At 40.7% G+C, this 22,345-nt stretch overlaps 1 long non-coding RNA gene across 31 annotated transcripts in view; it reads left to right on the top strand.

The window, feature by feature from the left end:
• The window catches only part of LOC108593745 (uncharacterized), a 363,338-nt gene that overhangs the window by 204,787 nt on the left and 136,206 nt on the right, over positions 1 to 22,345 (top strand). For 10 of the 31 annotated variants that reach the window (XR_013523090.1, XR_013523088.1, XR_013523092.1 and 7 more), the window contains exons 1-2: positions 8 to 4,424; positions 9,373 to 9,468. The exons of 17 other annotated variants lie outside the window; for them this stretch is intronic. This is a non-coding gene — a long non-coding RNA (uncharacterized LOC108593745). Of the gene's footprint in view, positions 1 to 7; positions 4,425 to 9,372; positions 9,469 to 15,124; positions 15,421 to 22,345 lie in introns of those variants that run through there. 4 more of the 31 variants (XR_008475009.2, XR_013523109.1, XR_013523108.1 and 1 more) reach the window with 3 other exon arrangements.

Below are 22,345 nucleotides of genomic sequence, written 5' to 3'. Positions count from 1 at the left end.
TCACATTTTCATATCATGTCTTCTACTGAAAAAAGTTTATAAGGAAGGTTCTGGATGGACAGTGACAAGGTATGAGGCATGTTCTAGCTGGATTTAAATGGAAAGTGGAATAAACTTCCACAACAGATTATGTAGAACAGAGTGATGTAAAGATCGGCTACAGCCTTTACCTGGAATGCCAGCATGGATTAGTAACATTGATGGAGGAAGACAATGGCCTAATTCATTTTAAATAGTACGTTAAATAGAATATCTTCATAGTTGGGCATGAAAAAATTATTCTTTGGCCCTTTTCCAGTATCCAAACTTTTCTTAATTTTATTTTCTTTAGGGCTTAAACTGATTAAAACTATAAAAGCTCTAAAGGTCAAGGAGATCATGTTACTTCTTTTTGTCTGTGCACAATATTTAGCATAGAGGCCTGAACAGGGTGATGCTCAACAAATGTCAGAGTTTTAGAAAGATTTTGGAAATAGCCTCATTAACCTGACAATTTGAAAAATTGTGCATTTATTAGAGAAGCAGCATAGGCAGTGGAACAAAATATATAGAAATTGAGCTGGCTTCTGGTCCATATGCAGCCCCTCACTAGCTGTGAGACTTAAGTACAAGCAGCCCTTCCACCCCCATCAAAAAGAAAGCTCCAGGTCTCTATTTCCTCATATGTAAACTGAGATAGTAGGGCTGGCTCCAAGCTTTCTCTGTCTTATGGTGATGGGTGATGATTACCCTTTAGCTATCAAATAGGGTTGCCAGATTTTGCAAATAAAAATAGAGATGTCCTGTATTTTATGTCAACCCCAATATAAGAGGTTGCACTGAGAGGCTCCTGGGGAACACAGAGTCATCATCAATTAACTAGAGTGTACATAATTTACTTATATTTAATAGAGACTTGATTGCTTATGTTAATTTTGGGAACTTGCAGCATTTCTGATCAGTTTTAGATTGGTGGAAAATGCTCTCTTCCTAACTGTTATAGCCTGGGACACAGAATTTGGAGAGAATGAGGTGACTAAGCAGAACAGAAACAACTACAACCAGATGATTCCCTGGCCCTGTGATGGTTTCCTACTCGGGCAGGAACCTGCTGGTCACACTCCCTTCACAAGGTTCTGCTGGAGTTGACAAGGCAGCTGAATTTTGGCTGTGCCCCTCCCTTTCACGCTCAACCTTATATTATCATTCTGGAAGAATTTATTTACATTAACAACCAACATGGTTTTATTGAAGGAAATATATCCATCAGGTTCCCCTGGCTCTTAACCAAACTCAACCCCAGCCAGGCCACCTTCTCACAGGTCTGGAGAGAGGGAAGTTGGTGCTCAGGTGTTCCTGGGACAGGGAAAATCATCTCTTTGAAAAACTTGAGAAATATTCTATGTGGCAAGAAATCTTTATAGAAACCAGCAATTTATTTGTTCCCTGTACCAGGACAGTGCTGCCCTTCCAGCATTTTCAGAACTGACTTCTCATGGTTCAGGTCAGACATGCTAAGTAAATTAGCAGGCCAAATTGTCCAACATGGTAGCAAAGAAAATGTGAGAAGAGCATAGCAAAATGAGCCATATGGGTTCTGGGTTTTGGGGTCATAAATACAGGTTAGGAGCTTCATACCAATTGCTTCTATCCCTTGACACATTTCCATTTTAAGGTTAAGTAGGTTTAATTACACTGCTCCTTTTCCCATCCTTGCTTCTTTTTGACATTACATAAGATATTTTAGGAACAGAGAAAGGTTAATGGGCCTATGATGGGGCCTAGAATTAACTTTCTTAATTAAGCCTCCAGAAGTCATCTTTTCATTTCTTTTAATGACCTGTCGTGGTTAAAAGGGACCCAAAGCGCCTGCAGTTCTGTGTGGGTCCTGCTTGCGTAAGACCCATACATTCCATAACGTAAGAGCTTTGTCTCGGATGATGTCTTCCATTCAGGCAACCGCTGTCACCAACATTGGAGCAGAAGTTGATAAGAAATGGGAGGAAAATGTGGCCAGTGTTGTGACTTCTGAAAATTCACCTTCGTGGGCTTGGAAATTTCTAGTCCAGGGATCAGCTCATTTTTACAGAGTCGGGAGTTGAGCATGTTTTGCTTTAGATTATGTTCATCAAATATTTGTGAATTATATTACCATTTCATCATACCAGGTAGTCAATGAACTGCAATAAAAAGTCCTGCCAGTAATCTTCTCTCAAACTCATCTTCATTCTCCTTATTTCTTATTAGTTTGGAATTTTTAATACATGTTTCTCTAAGGTAGGGGTCAGCTAAGCATTCAGTCCTCCCCTCTGTTTTCAAATTAAATATCTCTGAGGAGCAGTCATCATTTCTGAGGTTTTCAAAATGATCAGAATTCTTTGGTATTTAAGGACACTCCCTTATTCTTAATTCTTTTGGTTTAGTTTATTAGGATCTCATTTACATTTCCTGATATTATTAAAGCAGAATATATGCTATTAATGTTCTCGCTCTTCCAAGATGATAATTCTAGCAGTATCTCTTGGTCAGGAATACATATTCTAGTTATGTGTGTGTGTGTGTGTGTGTGTGTGTGTGTGTGTGTGTGTGTGTGTGTTGGGAAATTCTGATTTAAAGGGATGGAGTAGGATAATGAAATCTAATCTATATTTCTCAAAGTTCTCCAGAGGACACTGATATGCACTCATTTCTTAAAATTACCATATGTGTGTCTGGAAATGCAATCTGCTTTAGAACTCCACACAGAGCAAGTAGATGGTTTCAGTTCCCACTTCTCCAAGTTGTCTTTTCCACCTGATCCCAGAACTGACTGCAAAGGGGCATCGTTGCTAAAACGGCTCTTTCTCACATTGACCTCAACACTGAGAATGAAATAGAGAGCTGTTATTATCTGAACTATGCAAATGTGAGAGTAAGTGAGTGTGAAGTTCATCGAAAAGGCTCGTTAGGGACAAATAAGATCCTGAGTCTGGTGTTTCCATGGATTCTCTCTCCCAGGTAATGGAGCAGTGACGGTTTGTTTCTTGTGCTGTGTAGATACCTCGGTTTGTTAATGGACACCCTGTGTTTTATTACAAAGAGAGTTTATGGAGTCTGCATGTCTAAGAGAATATCACAAAATCACACATTCTTTCAAATTGTGCCTTGTCTTTCCTCGACCCTAATTCAAATATTATAGACTGTGGATGTCTGTCACCACCAGGCCTTTTACTCATATTACATACGCTGAGTTTAATTCTTCTATCAGCATTCATTAGGCATCCACGTTAATAGAGTAGAGAATAAATGAGTTTTAGTCTATCTTTTCCTTTCCTGTTCAGGACAGGGCTGGAATAAGCCGGTAGATCTGTAATAGCTGGTGGCAAGGGACAGGAGGCCGCAGGGGAAAGGGAAAAGGAGACATGGGGGTGTGCAGGTCTAGTTGCAAGTGTTCAGGACATAATATCGAAAGGTTAAGGCAATCAGCAGCAGTCAACATGATAGAGTCTGCAGTAATCAGGCATGCCGTAATGATGAGAAACCAAAAAGGAGACAACTTACAAAGCTTTTGTGTGCCTTTGTTTTCCTCATCTGCAAAATGTGGATAATTCAATACCTAGTAAAGCAACATGTGGTGGCGATTAAACTTGTAAATACATGTACAGCACCCGGAATGGTGCTTACTATGGGACATAGTCAGGTTGCATTAATGTGAAATCACGTTATCATTATTACTATTTTCATCAACAGAAACTGGAGTATAAGGTGTGTTGTGGGCCTCAAGAACAGGGAAGGGAAATATGAGTTAGGAGGTAGGGTGCAAGTGTAGCTTGACCTCTGAGAAAGAATGCCAGGCTGGAGCTCTTGAATTCTCTCCTGATCAAGGCCCCAATCATTTGTGGAGACCCTTTGAGCTGAGCTTGAATCAGAGGATTCAGTGAACTTCCCTGTGGGGATATGGAGGAGCAGAGGCCAAGACCCATTTTTTAGATCTGTTCTTTCCACCTGATCTAATTGATTCCACCATCAATTTAAACCTGGCCTCCTTTCAATGGGCATAAATTACATTTTCTTTTCCTACCAGTTGCTTTTTCTTTTTTTTTTTTTTTAAGAAACTGAGTTTATCGGAATTGAGATTTCACTAATTTATTTCATGGAGCATGTGCTTCCTCCTTCTGCCCACCTTATTAGAGACAGGTTTCCTTCCAGCTTTCCTCTTTCCCACTCAGGGAGATGTGGCCCCCTGGGAGGTCAGAAGTGAGGCTGGGGTGGAGTATGGGCTATCCACCTGATCTGGTGTCTTGTCTTTTTCCCTTCTTGACAACAACATCGGGCCCCAAGGAAAAGAGTTCTAGGACCATCTGGCAGAGTGGCTGGTGTTCACATTAACCGTCCAAGTCCCTGGAAGATAGGGCACCACTGGTTGTGCCTTAGGCTGTAATTCTGCTGTTCACTGGATGTCACAGGTGATCTAATGTTTAATACAGGATTTGAGATAGATTGTTTTTCTTTATGATAGTGGCAGAGCTCATGTAGGTAATTTTTACTGTTAACATCAATCCAATTCCTTAATATCCATCATTGGAGAAATTAAAAAATTAATCCTTTGAAAATAGTTCCTAGATCTGTGGTGGTTGTGTATTTTTCACAGTTCCCAGGGGCAATGTGATAACTATGTTGCACAATGACTATATTCATTTAGTTATTTAATTCATCAATATTTATTGGGTGTCTATTATATGTTAGCAATGGTATTTGGTATGCAAGATACAAAGAAAAGGTATGACATGGTTCCTGGTCCAAAGTTCTTTTACACTAGTGCAAAGATGGACACATTTACAAACACTTCAGTTCACTTGCTTGTAGAGCAAGAATGAAGTGCTATCAGGCTCCGAGGATGGTAAACTCTACCTTAGTGGTAGACAGTCATGGTCAAGAAGAGCTTCACGTAAAAAGCATTACATCATCTCAGAAGACAAGGTTTATGTGGAAGAGAAAGTAAAAGGAGAATTCCCAGTAGAGAGGCTGCCTGCGCAAAGGGAAAGGCATGGAGTGTATGATGGGGGGTTGGAATAAAAGTAGGAAATGGAAGAAATGGGATTGGGCAGGTAGCAAAAAACATCATGACCAAAGACCTTGTATAATATACTTGAAGGTGTTGACTTTATCAGATATCATTGGACGACTTTAATATGGTTAGATTTGCCTTTGAGAATATTCCGACGACAGTTTGGAGATGCACTAGATGAGAGGAGAACACGACATAGGGAGGCCTGTCATCAAGTTGCAAGACTATTTTCATATCCACTTTATAGGTGATAAGGATGTGATCTCAAGTAGGGCAGTGGACACAAAAGGGAGAACTCAGATTGGAAAATAACTTAGGAGGTAAAATCAAAAGGCTTTGGTGGCCAACTGAATGTCTAGACACGAAGGAGAGACTTTTTGTTTTTGAAACAGAGCCGAGGGAAGTGCAGTGGTGCCATTTTGGCTCACTGCAACCTTTGCCTCCTGGGTTCAAGTGATTCTTATATATCAAGACTTCCAAGTAGCTGGGATTACAGGCATGTACTACCACACCCAGCTAATTTTTGTATTCTTAGTAGATGTTGGCAGGGCGGGTCTAGAACTCTTGACTTCATGTGATCCATCCACCTCAGCCTCCAAAAGTGCTGGGATTACAGGCATGAGCCACTGTGCCCAGCCAAACGGACTCTTGATTTAAAGCCAGCATATATACCAGCAGCTGTAACAGTCCACCATGTAGAACCTCCTTCAAGTCTTCATTGGCAATTCAAAAAAAATTATTCTCTATGTTAGTCCGTTTATTTATGGTGCTATAAAGAACTGCCAGGGACTAGGTAACTTATTAAGAAAAGAGGTTTAATTGACTCACAGTTTCACATGGCTGGGGAGGCCTCAGGAAACTTACAATCATGGCACAAGGCACCTCTTCACAGGGCAGCAGGAGAGAATGAGTGCTGAGTGAAGGGGGAAGCCCCTTTTAAAACCATTGGATCTCATGAGAACTCACTATCATGAGAACAGCATGGGTGGAAAAGACCCCTATAATTCAATTACCTCCCACTGAGTCCCTCCCATGACAGATGGGGTTTGTGGGATTACAATTCAAGATGACATTTGAGTGATGATACAAAGCCAAACTATATCATTCTTTAACAGCTCTTAAAGGAAAAGATGAAAGTGATAAATCTGCTGGGGCAAAAAGAGAATTCACTTTAAGGAAGCTTTGGATTTGCTTTTCTTCTCTATTTAGCTGTCCAAAACCAACATGGTCCACTAACTGAAATTATGTAGATGGAGGTAATGATGAAGCCAGAGCATTGTGGTCTTAATCTCTAGATCATTGCTTCTCAAATTCACTGTGCTTACAGATCAGCTGGGCATCTTGTTAAAATGCAGATTCTGATTGAGTAAGTTTGATTCTGTGAAGTTTGGGAGTCCACCTATCTAACCAATTCCCAGGTGATGCCAATGCACTTGACCACAATTTGAATGGCGAGGCTCTAGCTTGTTTCACGAAATGGGAAATACATCTTCTTAGTCAAACAAAAGAACTGCAACCAGATTGCAGTGACAGAGGAAAACAGCACCTCTCTCAGATTATGCTGCTGATACTGCTGCATATCTTTTTGATCTTGCTTTCACATATTGTCTGGGTGTGGCCACTCAAAATGGTGTCTGTCCCAAGATGAGAGCCAGTAACATTATATACACTCTCAGCAAATAAGATTATTGTGGTGACCTGAAAAGAGCCACAACGAGTTTTCTCACTGTGCTGGCCCAGGCACGTCCCACTGAGTAATCAAGCCCTGATTAAAATCTGAAAGTAACTCCAACCTACTGGCCCTCAGAAAGTCCTACTTAGACAAAATGGAGTAGAATACATTTTGTTAAATTTGCTATCGGGTTGAGAAATATTTGAAGCTAAGAATTACACAAAGCTATCTGCAGAAAGCATTTTGGAGATTTCCCAAAGAACTTAAAACAGAATATTCAACCCAACAATCCCATTATATATATACACATAATACAGGAATATAAATTGTTCTACCATAAAACCCACATGCAGATGTATGCTCATTGTAGCACTATTGACAATAGCAAAGTTTAAACAGAATTAACTAGATATCCAAGTAAATGTACATATGTGCCATGGAATATTATGCAGCCATAAAAAAGAATGAAATCATGTTCTTTGCAGCAAAATGGAAGGATCTAGAGGTCATTATCCTAAGCAAACTCATGCTAGAACAGAAAACCAAATATCACATACTCTCTCTGGTAAGTGAGAGTTAAATGTTAAATACACATGAACACAAAAAAGGGAACATTAGACATGGGGTCTACTTGAGCTTGGAGGGTGGAAGGATGTTGAGGATCAAAAAACTATTGGGTACTAGGCTTGGTACCTGATTGTTTGCTGAGAGTTTTAATCATAAAGGGATGCTGGATTTTATAAAATGCTTTTTCTGCATCTGTTGAGATGATCATGTGATTATTGTTTTAAATTCTGTTTATGTGGTATATCACATTGTATTAGGATTCTCCAGAGGGACAGACTAATAAGATACACACACACACACACACACACACACGCACACACACACACACACACATATGATGAAACAATCTATGCACTAAACCCCCACAACACACAATTTACCCATGTAACAAATCTGCACACATTCCCCTGAACGTAAATGTTGGAAAAAAAAGCAAAGAATATAATGAAAATAAAAATAAATGCACAGCATAAAAAAGCTGTCTGTAGCAATCGCAATATTTGTATACCTGTCACAGAGAAAAGCAAGACTAGAAGTCTGTAAACTGGCTACTTCTTCACTTATGAGTCAGCACTCATCCACATTTGGGCTCTACTCACTGACCATGTTGGGCATAAGTTTTGGTTTGTTTACATACGTCAGCTCTTTAATCATGACAGCATAAGTGCTAGGAATCAGGACCAGATGCTGGGGTTAGCATTGCCCAGTGGGAGACTGGCACTGACAAGTGGCTTTGGGTGGCTCAGTCCCAACCTGGCCTGCTCTGGTTGCCTGAAATAGAGAGGAAAGGTTGCAGGAGGGAGACTGCAGTAAATTCTGAAACAGATGAGTCTGGGATAAGGAAAAGTACTGTCTTCGGAAACAGGAAACAAATTTCAGCTCAGTAACAGTTGGTTACGTAATTTTGGAGAAGTCATTTTGTCTTTCTTGGTCTCAGTTTCTCTTTTTGAGAAATGAGAAGGTAGGCTATGTCTGTGGTCTTCAAACCGTTCTCTGCAGAGCCCTGCAGGTTTCATGGAGGTACCAGGAGAAGTGGGTGAGACCTACCCAGTTCCTTTTCCCTCTGAATCATGTGAGTTGGTAGGTCCCCAACGTATTATAGATGCCCTTGGTCCCTGGTGTCATGGTAACATTTTCTAGTCCATAGAAGTGTTCCCATTAGTGAGATTATCTATATCTGTTTTGAACTTTGTACAAGAGTCCTTTCTATACTCAGGACTGATAAAACACTGGAGGATAAGAAGCTATTACAGTTACTATAATGCTGCCCTCAGAAATCTTATGATCACAGATTACACACATGAAAAATACTTAGAAGAAAGCTTGTTAACTATGAATGTGACAGCATCTGGCTATTAGATCTCAGTGGTATAACTCATCTTAAGGAAATTGGTTGATTTCTGAAAAATCATCTGCAATATTAATTTTAATAAACCAACCCAGAATTGACATCCCTTTAAAAATGCACTTATTTAAATTCCTGGACCATACGCTGGGATTGCTTAACTTGTGCAACTACTGGGCTTGTCTTTGTCTGAAAATATTTACTCTTAAGTAGACTATAATATTAGCAATTCTTTTAAAAGAGGTTTGCTTGTTTCATTAGTCATGACTGTGTTTTACATGTGTTAAAATTGTTTCTGCAGACTGTGTGAAAAGGATGTATTATTATACTATTGCTTCTCTAACCCTGATTGTCTTAAGGTGAGTTTCCTCTGGCAGGATGTGCAGGTATCCAAGTGCTGAAGCATCTAGCAGCAACATTCAGTCAAAGTGGCTATTTATATGTAACTTGTACATACACTGAAGAGCTTTAAAAAGGATTTCCCTTCATAGCAGTGACTTGAAAACAGCAGGTGTACTTGTTGAATGACTGAATGACGATTCATTCATTTATTTAACCCATGAAGATGACCCCATTGCAAAGCTCTGTATGAGTTTCTGTTTTCTTTAGAGAATTGAAATGAACCTGTGCATCTCCTAATAGCTATACTTGTATCTTGATTCGCTTGGCCAGCTGGGGCTTTATATTTATGTGACTTAGAAGATCAACCTTCATGTGGCAGAGGCTACACAATGTCACTCCATTGTTCTGATTCCTCAATAGGATTCTCCCCTCTTTGGCTCTTCCCTGGACCAAGGACAGAAGAATCATTCAACACACACGCTATGGGCAAAAGGGGCATATTTGGGGCAAATAGGGGTAAGTCATGATTAGTTCATAGAAACTTAATTCTCAAAAAATACTATGAAATCTAGGTTTTTTAGAAAGTGGTTCTTTAAGTGGTTCTTAAATCTAGGTTCAATATAGTGGTTCTTTATTAGATTATGTCAGAATATACAGTGTATGTGCACGGTTTTGAATTTGTTTAGTTTCTTTTTCATGTTAAAAACAAACACCTGATTGGAATTTGATATCAGAAAATTAGTAAATTGAGCTCAGCTCCCCATGGGCTTGAGAACATCTTTAGACAGTAAGCTTCCATGGGGAACTGGCATTGTAAAGCATGGTATAAGAAAAAGGTGACTTGCAAACTGATAGATTCTAGGAAATCTGCTCTGAAGCTCTAAGGGTAAATAGGTCCAATTCACTCACTTAACTAAGAAAAATACAGGTAAAGTAGCACAAGGCACTACTGGGAGAGCGGAACAAAGGACTGGGGTTTTCTTCTTATTTGAGCTTGAGGCTCTTTGGAGCTCAGCATACCATTCACAGATGAGGACAGCAATATCAGCTTCTCACTTGTCAGTGATCTTTAGAGTTTATTGAGATAATAATGATGACAGCTTGACAAAGACAAAAGTATCACAGCCATAAATGGCTCACCATGATATGGCTATTGCAAAGGCACAAGCCACACAGACCATTGTTTAAATATCAAACTCTGTTACTTACCATAGTAAGTACTATCCTTTGAGTAAGGCATCACATTTTCTGAGCCACAAAACTGCAGCTTCACTTTTAAAATGGAGATAAAGTTGTTGGGAAAACGTGTAAGTATTTAAATATGTAAAAGGTCATACATTGCCATGGAATATTCAATTTCTGGTTATCATTGTCATCATCACAGGTAAGAAATAAGAAGTCCAGTGGCTCACACCTGTGATTCCAGCACTTTGGGAGGTTGAGGTGGGCAGATAGCTTGAGCCCAGGAGTTCAAGACCAACCTGAACAACATGGGAAAAAACCTCATCTTTACAAAAATACAAAAATTAGCCAGGTGTGATGGTGCATTCCTGTAGTCCCAGCTACTCTGGAGGCTGAGGTGGGACGATCGCTTGAGCCCAGGAAGTCAAGGCTGCAGTGAGCCATGATTGCCCCACTGCACTATAAGCTTGATGATAGAGTGAGACCCTGTCTCAAAAAAAAAGGTCATTTTCTTTTTTTTTTTAGAATTTTGAAAAAAATTTTTTTTTCATTATACTTTAATTTCTGGGGTACATGTACAAATCTTGCAGGATTGTTACAAAAGTATACACTTGCCATGGTGGTTTGCTGCCTCCATCCCCCTGTCCTCATCGTTAGGTATTTCTCCCAATGTTATCCCTCCCCAATCTCCCCATCACCTGCTATCCCTCCCCTAGCCCCCACCACAGACTCCACTGTGTGGTGTTCCCCTCCCTGTGTCCACGTCGTGTTTATTGTTCAACACCTACCTATGAGTGAGAACATGCGGTGTTTGGTTTTCTGTTCTTGTGTCAGTTTACTGAGAATGATTGTTTCCAGACTCATCCATGTCCCTGCAAAGGACATGAACTCATCCTTTTTTATAGCTGTGTAGTATTCCATGGTGTATATGTGCCACATTTTCTTTATCCAGCCTATCATTGTTGGGCATGTGAGTTGGTTCCAGGTCTTTGCCAGTGCCAAAATGAACATATGTATGCATGTGTCTTTATAGTAGAATGATTTATAATCATTTGGGTATATACCCAGTAATGGGATTGCTGGGTCAAATGATATTTCTATTTCTAGATCCTTGGGGAATGGCCACACTATCTTCCACAATGGCTGAACTAATTTATACTCTCACCAACAGTGTAAAAGCATTCCTATTTCTCCACATTCTCTCCAGCATCTGTTGTCTCAAGATTTTTAATGATTGCCATTGTAACTGGCATGAGATGGTATCTCAATGTCGTTTTGATTTGCATTTCTCTAATGAGCAGTGACAATGAGCATTTTTTTCATATGTTTCTTCGCCACATAAATGTGTTCTTTTGAAAAGTGTCTGTTCATATCCTTTGCCCACTTTTTGACGGGGTTGTTTGTTCTTGTAGATTTGTTTTAGTTCTTTGTAGATTCTGGTTATTAGTCCTTTGTCAGATGGGTAGCTTGCAAAAATGTTTTTCCATTCTGTCGGTTGCCGGTTCACTCTAATGATTGCTTCTTTTGTTGTGCAGAAACTCTTAAGTTGAATTAGATCCCATTTGTCTATTTTGGCTTTTGTTGCCAATGCTTTTGGTGTTTTAGGCATGAAGTCCTTGCCTATGCCTATGTCCTGAATGGTATTGCCTAGGTTTTCTTCTAGGGTTTTTATGGTGTTAGGTCTTATGTTTAAATCTTTAATCCATCTGGAGTTAATTTTTGTATAAGGTGTCAGGAAGGGGTCCAGTTTCAGCTTTCTGCACATGGCTAGCCAGTTTTCCCAACACCATTTATTAAACAGGGAGTCCTTTCCCCATTGCTTGTTTTTGTCAGGTTTGTCAAAGATCAGATGGTTGCAGATGTGTGGTGTTACTTCCAAGGCCTCTGTTCTATATCTGGTCTATATCTCTGTTTTGGTACCAGTACCATGCTGTTTTGATCACTGTAGCAAAGTCATTTTCTAAGCATTTGCTGATTCAATAGGTATTTTGAGTGCCCAGTATGTATACTGACAATTAGATATAATTTAATTTCAGTTTATGGTATGAGTGGAGACCAAATGAAATCATTTTAATGCATATTAAGGAAATATAGTGCCCTTAAATAAAAAGTTGAAGTTCATAAGTGACCATCATTAAGATTTAACTTGGTCACAAATATTTTGTTTTTGTTTGTTTTCTTTTTAGATTTGCATAATAAAACATTCATATTCTTGCCCAGTCTTCCTTGTGATGAATAACATATTTGGAAGATGGCCGCACTGTGGAACAAAGCCAGAACCCGGCTAATGAAGGGTGGGCTCCTTTTAGTGTCTAACTGTGGTGTATAGAGTTTGAATTTTATTCTATATGAGATGAAACTCATTTGAAAACTTCGAGCAAAGGAGTATCATGAACTAAATTTACTTGAAGAGGCTTATTCAGCTGATATGCAGAGAAGATATTGTAAAAGGGGTCAAGCTGACAGCAAGGGAAACCTTTGGATAGTTATTGCATTAATAAAGGGGACATGTGACAGTGGTTTGAACTTAAATGGCTGTGGTGGAAGGTGGTGATAAATCATCAGATTCTGGATCTGATTTGAGGGTAGAGCTTCGGAATTTGCTGGTAGATTCTAGGGTGGTGTGAGAAAAGAGAGGAGTCAAGGTTAACTCCAAGGATTTTGGCCTCAGCAATAGAAAAAATGATGTTACCACTTTCTAAGATGAAGACTGGAGTCAAGAAGAACAAGTTTCAAAGGGAATAGTAAGGGTGTAGTTCTACCCAGTTAAAATTTGAGATGTATATTATATACTCAAGTGCAGGTGCAGAGGGACAATTGGATGTATGAATGTAGAAGCATTGGTGCAGGAAATAGAAATTTGACAATCATTGGCATATAGATGGTATTCGGTATCAAGGGACTGGAAGAGATCACCTAAAGAGTGAATGTAGAGAGGGAAAGATGAAATTTCAGAGACCGAGCACTAGAGTGCTTCAGCCTTAGAGATCAGGATGGTGAGAAGGAACCAGAAAAGGAGAGCAAAAAGACCGACGGGAAGGAGAGCCAGGAGAGTGGCATCTCAGAGACGAGGAAAGAAAGTAAGGAAGAAAAGATGTCTTAAGGAAAAGGAATTGGTCAGCTGTGTCAAGTGACACTAGAAAGCCAAATAAGATGAAGACTGAGGCCTGATCTTTGGATTTGGGAAAGTGGAAGTTTCCTTGATAACCTTGAGAGAAGTGATGCTGAAGAGGGATTGGAAAGAGAATCTGATTGAAATGGGTTCAAAAAAGAAAAAAAGATAAATGGAGATAGAATAGACACGTATTTCACAGGTCTTACTCTAAAGGAGAGGACAGTGATGGTGGCGGGGGGGGGGGACGGAATGACGTGAAGAAAATGCTGGGTCTAAGCAGGGATGATATTAGAATAACTGTGGCATGGGCACTGAGGAGTCAGAAGGGATGCTGGCTATAGACCCTGGAGCAGGGTCTTGGAGGACCCTGCTGGCCCTTTGGTTTCTGGATTATAGGCTGTCCAGGAGGTCCCAGAGAAGAGGCTGTGTTGGAAAAGGTAGGAGGCAGATATTTGGGAGGCTCAGGGTAGCAGTGCTCACCAACCTATCCAGAAGTCTTCTGGTATTTTAGCAATCATCATAATAGTACCCATGGGTGCCAGCTGAACATCAGCCTTGGATCTGTAAAGAGTTGTGTTATTTTCTTTATTATCTTTATTTTTAAATATGAGGGATATTGCAGCATTTTTAAATGATGGCGAGAATGACCAGAAGAGAAGGGAAGTTTGAAAGTCTGATGATGTAAGGGAACAAGGGGAGAGTGACAGGAGGTGCTTGACTGGGCAAATGGGATGGGTCTTGTACACAAGCTAAAGGGTTGATTTTGATAGAAACACGGCCTCGTTGTTTATCCCAACAGGAAGGAGCACAGAGGGCAGGGGTGCAGGTACAGCTCAGCTGCTTAGTGGTGGGAGATACAGGGCATATGGAATTTCTTTCCCAGTTTTCTCTGTGAAAGACAGGAAATGTATTCATATCCATTTTTTTTCTCTTCCTCAGGATCACTACCTATGCACAATGTAACTGAGATTCATGTAGAATTCTAGCGAAACTCTGGTTACTAGGCCAATTTTTCATTCAGAATCTGTCTACTCACTACCTATGCACAGTGTAACTGAGATTCATGTAGAATTCTAGGGAAACTCTGGTTACTAGGCCAATTTTTCATTCAGAATCTGTCTACTAGGGAGACTTTCATCTGTGGGGCTTCAGTTCCATCTCATTCCATGGATGATGATCAGAGCCCCCTCTCTTTTTATTAAGAGCCAGATAATTTAAAATGTGAGGAACCCCAACCCTTTAGCACCCTGAAAGACCTAGCAGGAAAATACTTCTTGCCTGGCACAGTGATAAATCTAGGGTCACTGAAAAACTTGACTCAGAATAGGTATGCAATAAATAATTGTTGAATGAATATAGGAAGGAAGGAAGGAAGAAGGAAGGAAGGAAGAAGGAAGGAAGGAAGGAAGGAAGGAAGGAAGGACGGAAGGAAGGAAGGAAGGAGTTTTTGTTTAGAAGGGCCACCACAAATCTAGCCTAGTTAACTATGTATCTGCTTGGGAGATTTGCATCTGGTTTACAACTAATTCCTCTGTTGCACGCTCTGCACTCCAAGATTTTTGCCTAGACTCAGAAACACAATCCAAAATGGCTGAAGGATGACAGTGTTTGATTGCCTCCCTCTCTCTCTATCCCCGAAGTTAATATGATGCTTATCTGAGTGCAAAGGCACAGACAGAGAGAAATTTAATGCAAATTTAGCCAAGAGTCTAGTGCCACTTCACAAAATATTGATTAGGTGTCTGATTTGCTCTCCCCTGACAATGGGCCATAGGAGTGAGCCAATAAGGTGGGCCTCGCTCCAGCTCGTCATGGTCATTCGATAAAGCCAGGCAGCCAATGAGGAGCAGCTACCTTTCGATTGGGCGAGAGACCAGTGAAGGGGGAACCCATCTTAGCAACAGCAGAAAATACCGCACATGCCCTTGCACACAGGCACAAACACAGACACTGCGCCACCGCCCTGCTGCAGTGAACGGTTGCTGATTACGTCTCCTAAGGCTTTTGTTTTGCCTCAGCCCCCACTTCCAAAGGACAAGTTTCTGTTCACAGATCACACTGCTTACCTGGTCAGACAGCCCATAATCCCTTTTTAATGGAATGCAGGGGCAACGACCCTCTCTCTGCCCTCTCCAACACACATGTGATTAACAGCAAACTTTGATCTGCAGGTAAACGGCACAGGCTTTGTTCTTAAAATCCCTTTTAAGGAGCTGGCCACACGGCTGCCCTTCCTGACCCAACAGGCGGACCGAGGAGGGGGTGTGGCGTCGGGGACGAGCCCACGGGTCAGACTGTTGTTTGTTTTGCTTCCTGTAAGAACTGCAGAAGGGATTTCACCAGGCTAGAGCAGGCTTCCGTGTCATTGTTATTCTTCTTACAGGCTTCCCCTTTCATTGTTCGGAGGCCTCCACACCCAGGGCCCAGGAAAGCTTTCCTGTTTTCAGTGTGACACTTGGCAACGTCTTTCTTAGCCATTGGGTTCCAAACATTTAACATTCTCATTTGAAAGACTCCCCTCCTCTGGCCTCCATGGTGTTTTTATGTTTCCTGAGCAGCTGCCCTTGTTCCCCAGATGCCAGGGGATGGCGGCCGCCTGCGCATCCTTGGTTTCCCCAAATTAGTGGCTGCTATGGCCTATTTGCCCGTTTTTGGTATTCTCCCACCCCCTATCCTGACTCCAAGGCTATTTTGAGGCCAGTGGTAATGGCAGGTAACTGGGGTTCACGGTGCTTCCCAGCCTCATTTTTTCATCCATGAACTTGGCTTCTTTCTCTGACGGCTGGTTTCAGCATGAATCTTTGATCCAAGAGCATCTGACCATGGATTAACCCATCCTGCCAGTAGCTCTCACTCATTTTCTCTGCTGACAGCTATTAATTCTGCCTGAGTAGGAAAGCCTATCGGTTAGGACAATCTACACTCTAAAAGGTGTGTGGCTGTATTTTAGATTACACAAAATAAAGTTGAGTTGCTACCACAGGAAATTTTTTAGATCAAGAAGGAGTATTGTCTAGGAAATGGTAGCCAGGTGTTTTCCATCTGCTTGACTACAAAATAAAGGTAAACAGCATGAAATGGAAGCAGGAGAGAATTAAGTCAGACATGAGGAAGAACCTTCTGAATATTAGAATTAATAGAACCTAGAATGTGTTACCAGGGGACCATTTGTCATTTCTTTCTGGGTTAGCTGCAGTCCCCATCCCCTGGGGTTTTGTGTAGGTGCACTCATTCACAGATGCAGTGATGACCCACGTGGCAGTGTGGCGTGGGCTTTGGAGTCAGACTGGTCTACATTTAAGTCATCGTTCTGCCACAGTCTAATAACGTGTTAGCAAATTTATTAAGCTTTCCGTACCTTTCAAAAAGTCTGTAAAATGGAAGTCACAATATCAGCCATATAGGTTTAAATAAAATCATTGTGTAAAATGCCTACCTTAGGGCTTAGCATATAGTAAACCTTCAAATATGTTGAATTCCCAGTTCTAGAATACACAGAGCTTCAGTCCATCAATAGACCTATGGTATCAATCGGTATTATTAATTAATTAAAATTTGTTTGAGTATTTACTGAGAACTTAGCATTATGAGGTCTACACATGGTTTCTGCCCTTGACAATTTGCATGTTAGGTCAGAAAATAAGCCAAACAAGTTATGAAATAGAGTACAACTGAGGTGACACCAAGTTAATGCCAATTGTATAGAGGCAGCATGTGTAATATGAGTGGGATATCTACCTGGGCTAGAATCATCTGAGGAAACATTACAGGAAAGTTGAGACTTTCCTACTTGAGCCTTAAAGAGTTGCTGGAACTTGGATTGGTTTAAGGGATGGAGGTGGGGAGAGGTTCCAGGTTGAGATAGTAGCATTTGGCAAGCTCTTAAAAGAAGAAATGGGCCTGGTATGGTGGCTCTCGCCTGTAATCACAGCATTGTGAGAGGCTGAGGCAGGTGGATTGCTTAAGCACAGGAGTTTGAGACCAGCCTGGGCCATATGGCAAGATCCCCACCTCTACTGCCAAGAAAAAAATTTTTTAAAGCGGGGCATGGTGGCATGTGCCTGAAGCGGGGCATGGTGGCATGTGCCTGAAGCGGGGCATGGTGGCATGTGCCTGTAGTCCCACCTACTCAGGAGGCTGAGGTGAGACAATCACCTGAGCCCAGGAAGTTAAGGCTGCAGTGGGCCATGATCACATTACTGCACTCCAGCCTGGGCAATGGGAGTGAGACCCTGTCTCAGAAAAAAAAAAAGGGGGGGTGTAGAAGAAGAAATGAGTGTGGTTGCTGAAGTAAGTGGAAGAGAGTGGTCAGCAGGGAAATTAGACTTATTGGTATAGAGCTCAGCTCTTAGAATTCGGCTTATTTTGTTTTAATTTAAAAATTTCCACTTATGTCCTTGTGACTCAGTTCTCTTAGCTATAAACTGGGCATAATAATGGTGAGGATTAAATGGTATTAACGTGTCTTTAAAAGCAGATAAAATGCTTCAGGTGTGTATCACTGCAAAATCCGTGCTTTGATACACATATGCTACCTTCATAACAGGGCAGCCAGGCAAATATTTTTAATGTGAGAGATGAATATACAAAGGGCATAGCTATGAATGATGGCTGGACAGAATTAACCCTGTGCTGCTTATGACCTCCATGACGATGATTTTTGGTGTCCTGTCTTCCCGACAGCTGCTTACGCCCCAACTTCTCTCTCAGTGGATTGTGATTCAGCACATAAAATTTTCCCTTTCATCTCCCAATTTGCATGCTTATATTAGACATGGATTTGGTTAGACCTGCATCTGTTGAGACAGCTCGCCAATAATAGAGGCCCCACAGGGACTAGTGTGGTCTGGTTTTAGGAGTGGGTCTAGCAAGTGAGGTCTAGGTCAGGAAGTTATTAGCTGCAGAGTCAGGGAATATATTTAGCTGTCATCACTTTTTAATGAAAAATAGCCTGGTGGCATGTACATTCCAGCACTCTGATGTAGACAGTTGAGCACCACACTTCCTCCATGCACTGGCTCCTCCCACAGAAAAAGGTAAGTATCTTCTCCTTGGTCCAGGTTCTCTGGGGCATGTCCAGAGACGATGAGAAATTTGATCTTTAGGAGGGAACAGGCACTGTGGTATCCTGGAACCAGCTCTCAGCAGCTCATGCAAGCCAGTTGTGTGTGTGATCTCTTCCTAACTCCACCTTTAGTAATGGACAGTCGGTGAGAGTCTTTACAATATGGAAATCTGCAAATGCTACAAATCAGGACTTTCTCTTCCCCGGAGAGCAGCATGGTAAACAGTGATGATCACACCACTAAAAGAGAGGTAGGGTGAATTTCCAGTCGGTGATTACTAGAGATAACCATCGTGAGGCAGGATCTTCTATACTCCAGATTTTGTTCTTCATTTTCTATCACATGACATTCACTTATTTCATTGCTCACATAGAATGGGAACTTAAGAAATAATGGACTCGTTTTAAGAGCTCACTCTGCTCAACCTAAGTTAAATTCTTACTCCTTAATTACTTATCACATGGCCTTGACTACGTTTACTTAACTGTCTGAAACCTTAGTTTTCTCATCTGTAAAATGGGGCTTGTAATAACATCAGCTATTTAAGGTCTGTTTGAACATTCAATTCAATCTTCCACATAGAGCACTTAGTACGTGGCATGAAATAATTAGGCACTAAGTGTGTGTGATTGTATTTGACAACATTTATCATTCTGGTCAAGGGACACAACAAAAGTTGATCAGACATAGGCTAACCATGTTCTATCAGGCTTCTAATAAATGCAGATGTGTAATAAGGACATTATTTGACACACAGTTACCAGAGCCATGCAGCAGTGAAGTTTACTAGCAGTATGCCACAACACTTAATTAAAATGTTTAATTTATTGCTCTGGTGTTTTTGCATTTTAAAAATGTGCAAAACAAAACACAGCACAGTCCCCACTCTCTTAAATTGGCATAATACACAAATTATACATTCAGCATCTATGGCAATATGCAAATAAAGCATCAACATATTTGCAGATTCATCATCACAAAGCATTTATTTTGCACGTATTTTCCATATGCACACCAGAATAACATGATTTTTGATGCATAGAGTTTCTACCCTTTTGGAGTTTATGATATGAAAGAGACAATACTGAGATCTGTCTCATAGGTAGATAGAGAGATGGAAGATAGGGAGAGAGAGAAGATACTCTTAAGGCAGAATAATATTTTTGTACTGAGTTAGTTCATAGAAATGTTATTTATCCATGTGGTGACTTATAAATTCATTTTAGATGAGTATGAGATACCCTCTTTAGAACCTTATACATGAGCAAAGAGATTTCTACTAAATGTGGTTGCCTTTGTTGACTCATTTCAATTTGTTTTCCTTTGAATTATGATTTTCTTTTTCAAAGTATCTGAACCAGAATGAGGAGCTAATTTGGCAAAGACAAGTGGCAAATTTCACCCAACATTTAGCCGTCTATTTACTCCTAGAAGTTTCCCAATTTCCCTGGTTCCAGTGGTAGCTGGAGAGTCAGTGGTTCTGTATTGTGAGCTTACAAACTTCAGGTCAGCATCCTCGGTTGAGGTGCATTAGAATCACCTGGAATGTTTATGAAAATGAAGATTCCTAGGCCAAAGTCCAGACCCGTAAATCATGCCAATGGGACCTGAAAGTTTGCATCTCATCATGAGCCTGAGCTCATGGTAATCCATCCTAAATAACTTCTCTAGATCCTACAGTTTAACATGGCTCATATCCTATGCCTCCTTGTTACTTCTACTGCTGCTGCCTTAGTTCAGGCTCTAGCTTGGCTGCTGTAACAGTCTTCTAATTGGTCTCTGAGTTATCCTCTTTACAGTATTCAAAATAAACTGTGCAAAATTCAAATCTTATGTCAGATCTAGCATAAAATAGCTCCCTGTTTTCTATAGAATAACTTCTTCTCTTTGCTAAGACAAATAAGGCTCTCACCAGCCTTTCTCTTCTGCCTCATCCACTCAGTTTGTCCCTCGGGCCTCCAGACACACTGCAGGATTCTGCACTTCTTCAAACACTCTGTGCTGTTTAACAGCTCCAGGCCTTTGCTCTTACTAGAGCATTTAAATAGAATGACTACCCCCTCACCCCATGGCTGGCTCTCTGGCAAACATCTACTTGTCTTTAATGTAGCAATCCAATAATTACCTCTTACATGATCTTAAGTCAAAATTATATTTCTGCACATGTATATTATATATTATATTTCCTAACCTATTCTTCTTTGTGTGTCTGGTTTTGTTCCCCAATTTGTATTTATTTATTTATTTTTGAGACGGAGTTTCGCTCTTGTTACTCAGGCTGGAATGCAATGGCGGGATCTCGGCTCACTGCAACCTCCACCTCCTGGGTTCAGGCAATTCTCCTGCCTCAGCCTCCTGAGTAGCTGGGATTACAGGCATGCGCCACCATGCCCAGCTAATTTTTTGTATTTTTAATAGAGACAGGGTTTCACCATGTTGACCAGGATGGTCTCGATCGCTTGACCTCGTGATCCACCAGCCTCGGCCTCCCAAAGTGCTGGGATTACAGGCGTGAGACACCGCGCCCGGCCCCCAATTTGTATTTATTTTCATGATAGAACTTGTAATATTTTACTGCAGTCTTCGTTGACATGCTTTTTTCTCCCTTGAAGCCATAGCCCATGCCTTAGGACTCTTGGTATCTCAAGAAACATATTAATGTTTTCCAGGGCGAATGAATGAACTAATGAACTGTGGAATAGAGAGCCTAAATTTTCTCTCCAACTAAATTTGTATCTTAGGATTTGGCTGCATCATCTTGGTGATGCAGGAGTTTCGTCTCAAGATCTCAAACAAAATAAAACAGTTTATAGCTTCCCATGTGGACGTGGGCTCAATTCAGCTTTACTAGTAAATACCAAAACTGGATGAAGCTCATAAAATATTTCTTCTTTCCAAGATGTGGAGCTAAAAGAAGGAAATGAAATGAAACCAGTGTCTTTGTGATATAAATCTCAAAGTGCATTTTGGGAAATGAATAATCTATATGGCAAATCTAACTGATCTTTATGGAGAGTTATTTTATTTAATTGGTTGATTTAATTTTCTAGCAAATGAAAGCTGAAAAAGCTATTCCTGAGAACACTTATTTGTTACAAATCTCTTCTCTTATCTAAACCTCATTATTTCAATTAATTTCCCATCATTCCTTCTCTTTAAGAGTATACAGTATGATTTGGGTATTTCACAGTTTTCTTTCAAGTTTACAGTTCAAAAACCAAATGTAACCAAAGTTGAAGACTTTCAATTCCACCATCTGAAGCAATTTCAAAACTCAATGGTTGCCTTCATCTGTTGCTGGTGGGAATTTAAAATGAAACGGCCACTTTGGAAAACAGTTTGGCAGTGTCTTAAAAAATCAAATGGAAACTTAGCATAAGACTTATCAATTCCATTCCCAGGAATCTACCCAATATTTTGAAATGAAAGTATATGTCTACATTCATTGTACATGATTGTACATGAATGTTCATAGCAGCATTGTTCCCAATAGCCAAAAAACGGAAACCACCCAAACGTCAATCAATGGACGAGTGATGAAACAAAACGGAATGCATTTATGCTATTCAACAAGAAAAAGATACAGAATACTCATACATGCTATAGCACAGATGAACCTAAAAATATACTAAGAGAAAGAACCCAGGCATGGCTGGGTGCGGTGGTTCATGTCTGTAATCCCAGCACTTTGGGAGGCTGAGATGGGCAGTTTGCTTGAGGTCAGGAGTTTGAGACCAGCCTGGCCAACATGGTGAAACCCCACCTCTACTGAAAATACAAAAATTAGCCAGGCATGGTGGCGCAGGCCTGTAATCCCAGCTACTCAGGAGGCTGAGGCAGGAGAATCACTCAAACCTGAGAGGCAGAGGCTAGTGAGCCGAGATCATGCCACTGCACTCTCCAGCCTGGGTGACAGAGTGAGACTTCATTTCAAAAAAAAAAAAAGGAAAGAAACAAATAACTCCAACTCCAGGCACAAGGGAATACATATTGTATAATTCCACTTATATAAAATGTCCAGAAAAGACAA

This window comes from Callithrix jacchus, chromosome 10 (genome assembly GCF_049354715.1).
Source record: "Callithrix jacchus isolate 240 chromosome 10, calJac240_pri, whole genome shotgun sequence".
NCBI classification, from domain to species: domain Eukaryota; kingdom Metazoa; phylum Chordata; class Mammalia; order Primates; family Cebidae; genus Callithrix; species Callithrix jacchus.
This window is presented reverse-complemented; position numbering and strand designations above follow the sequence as displayed.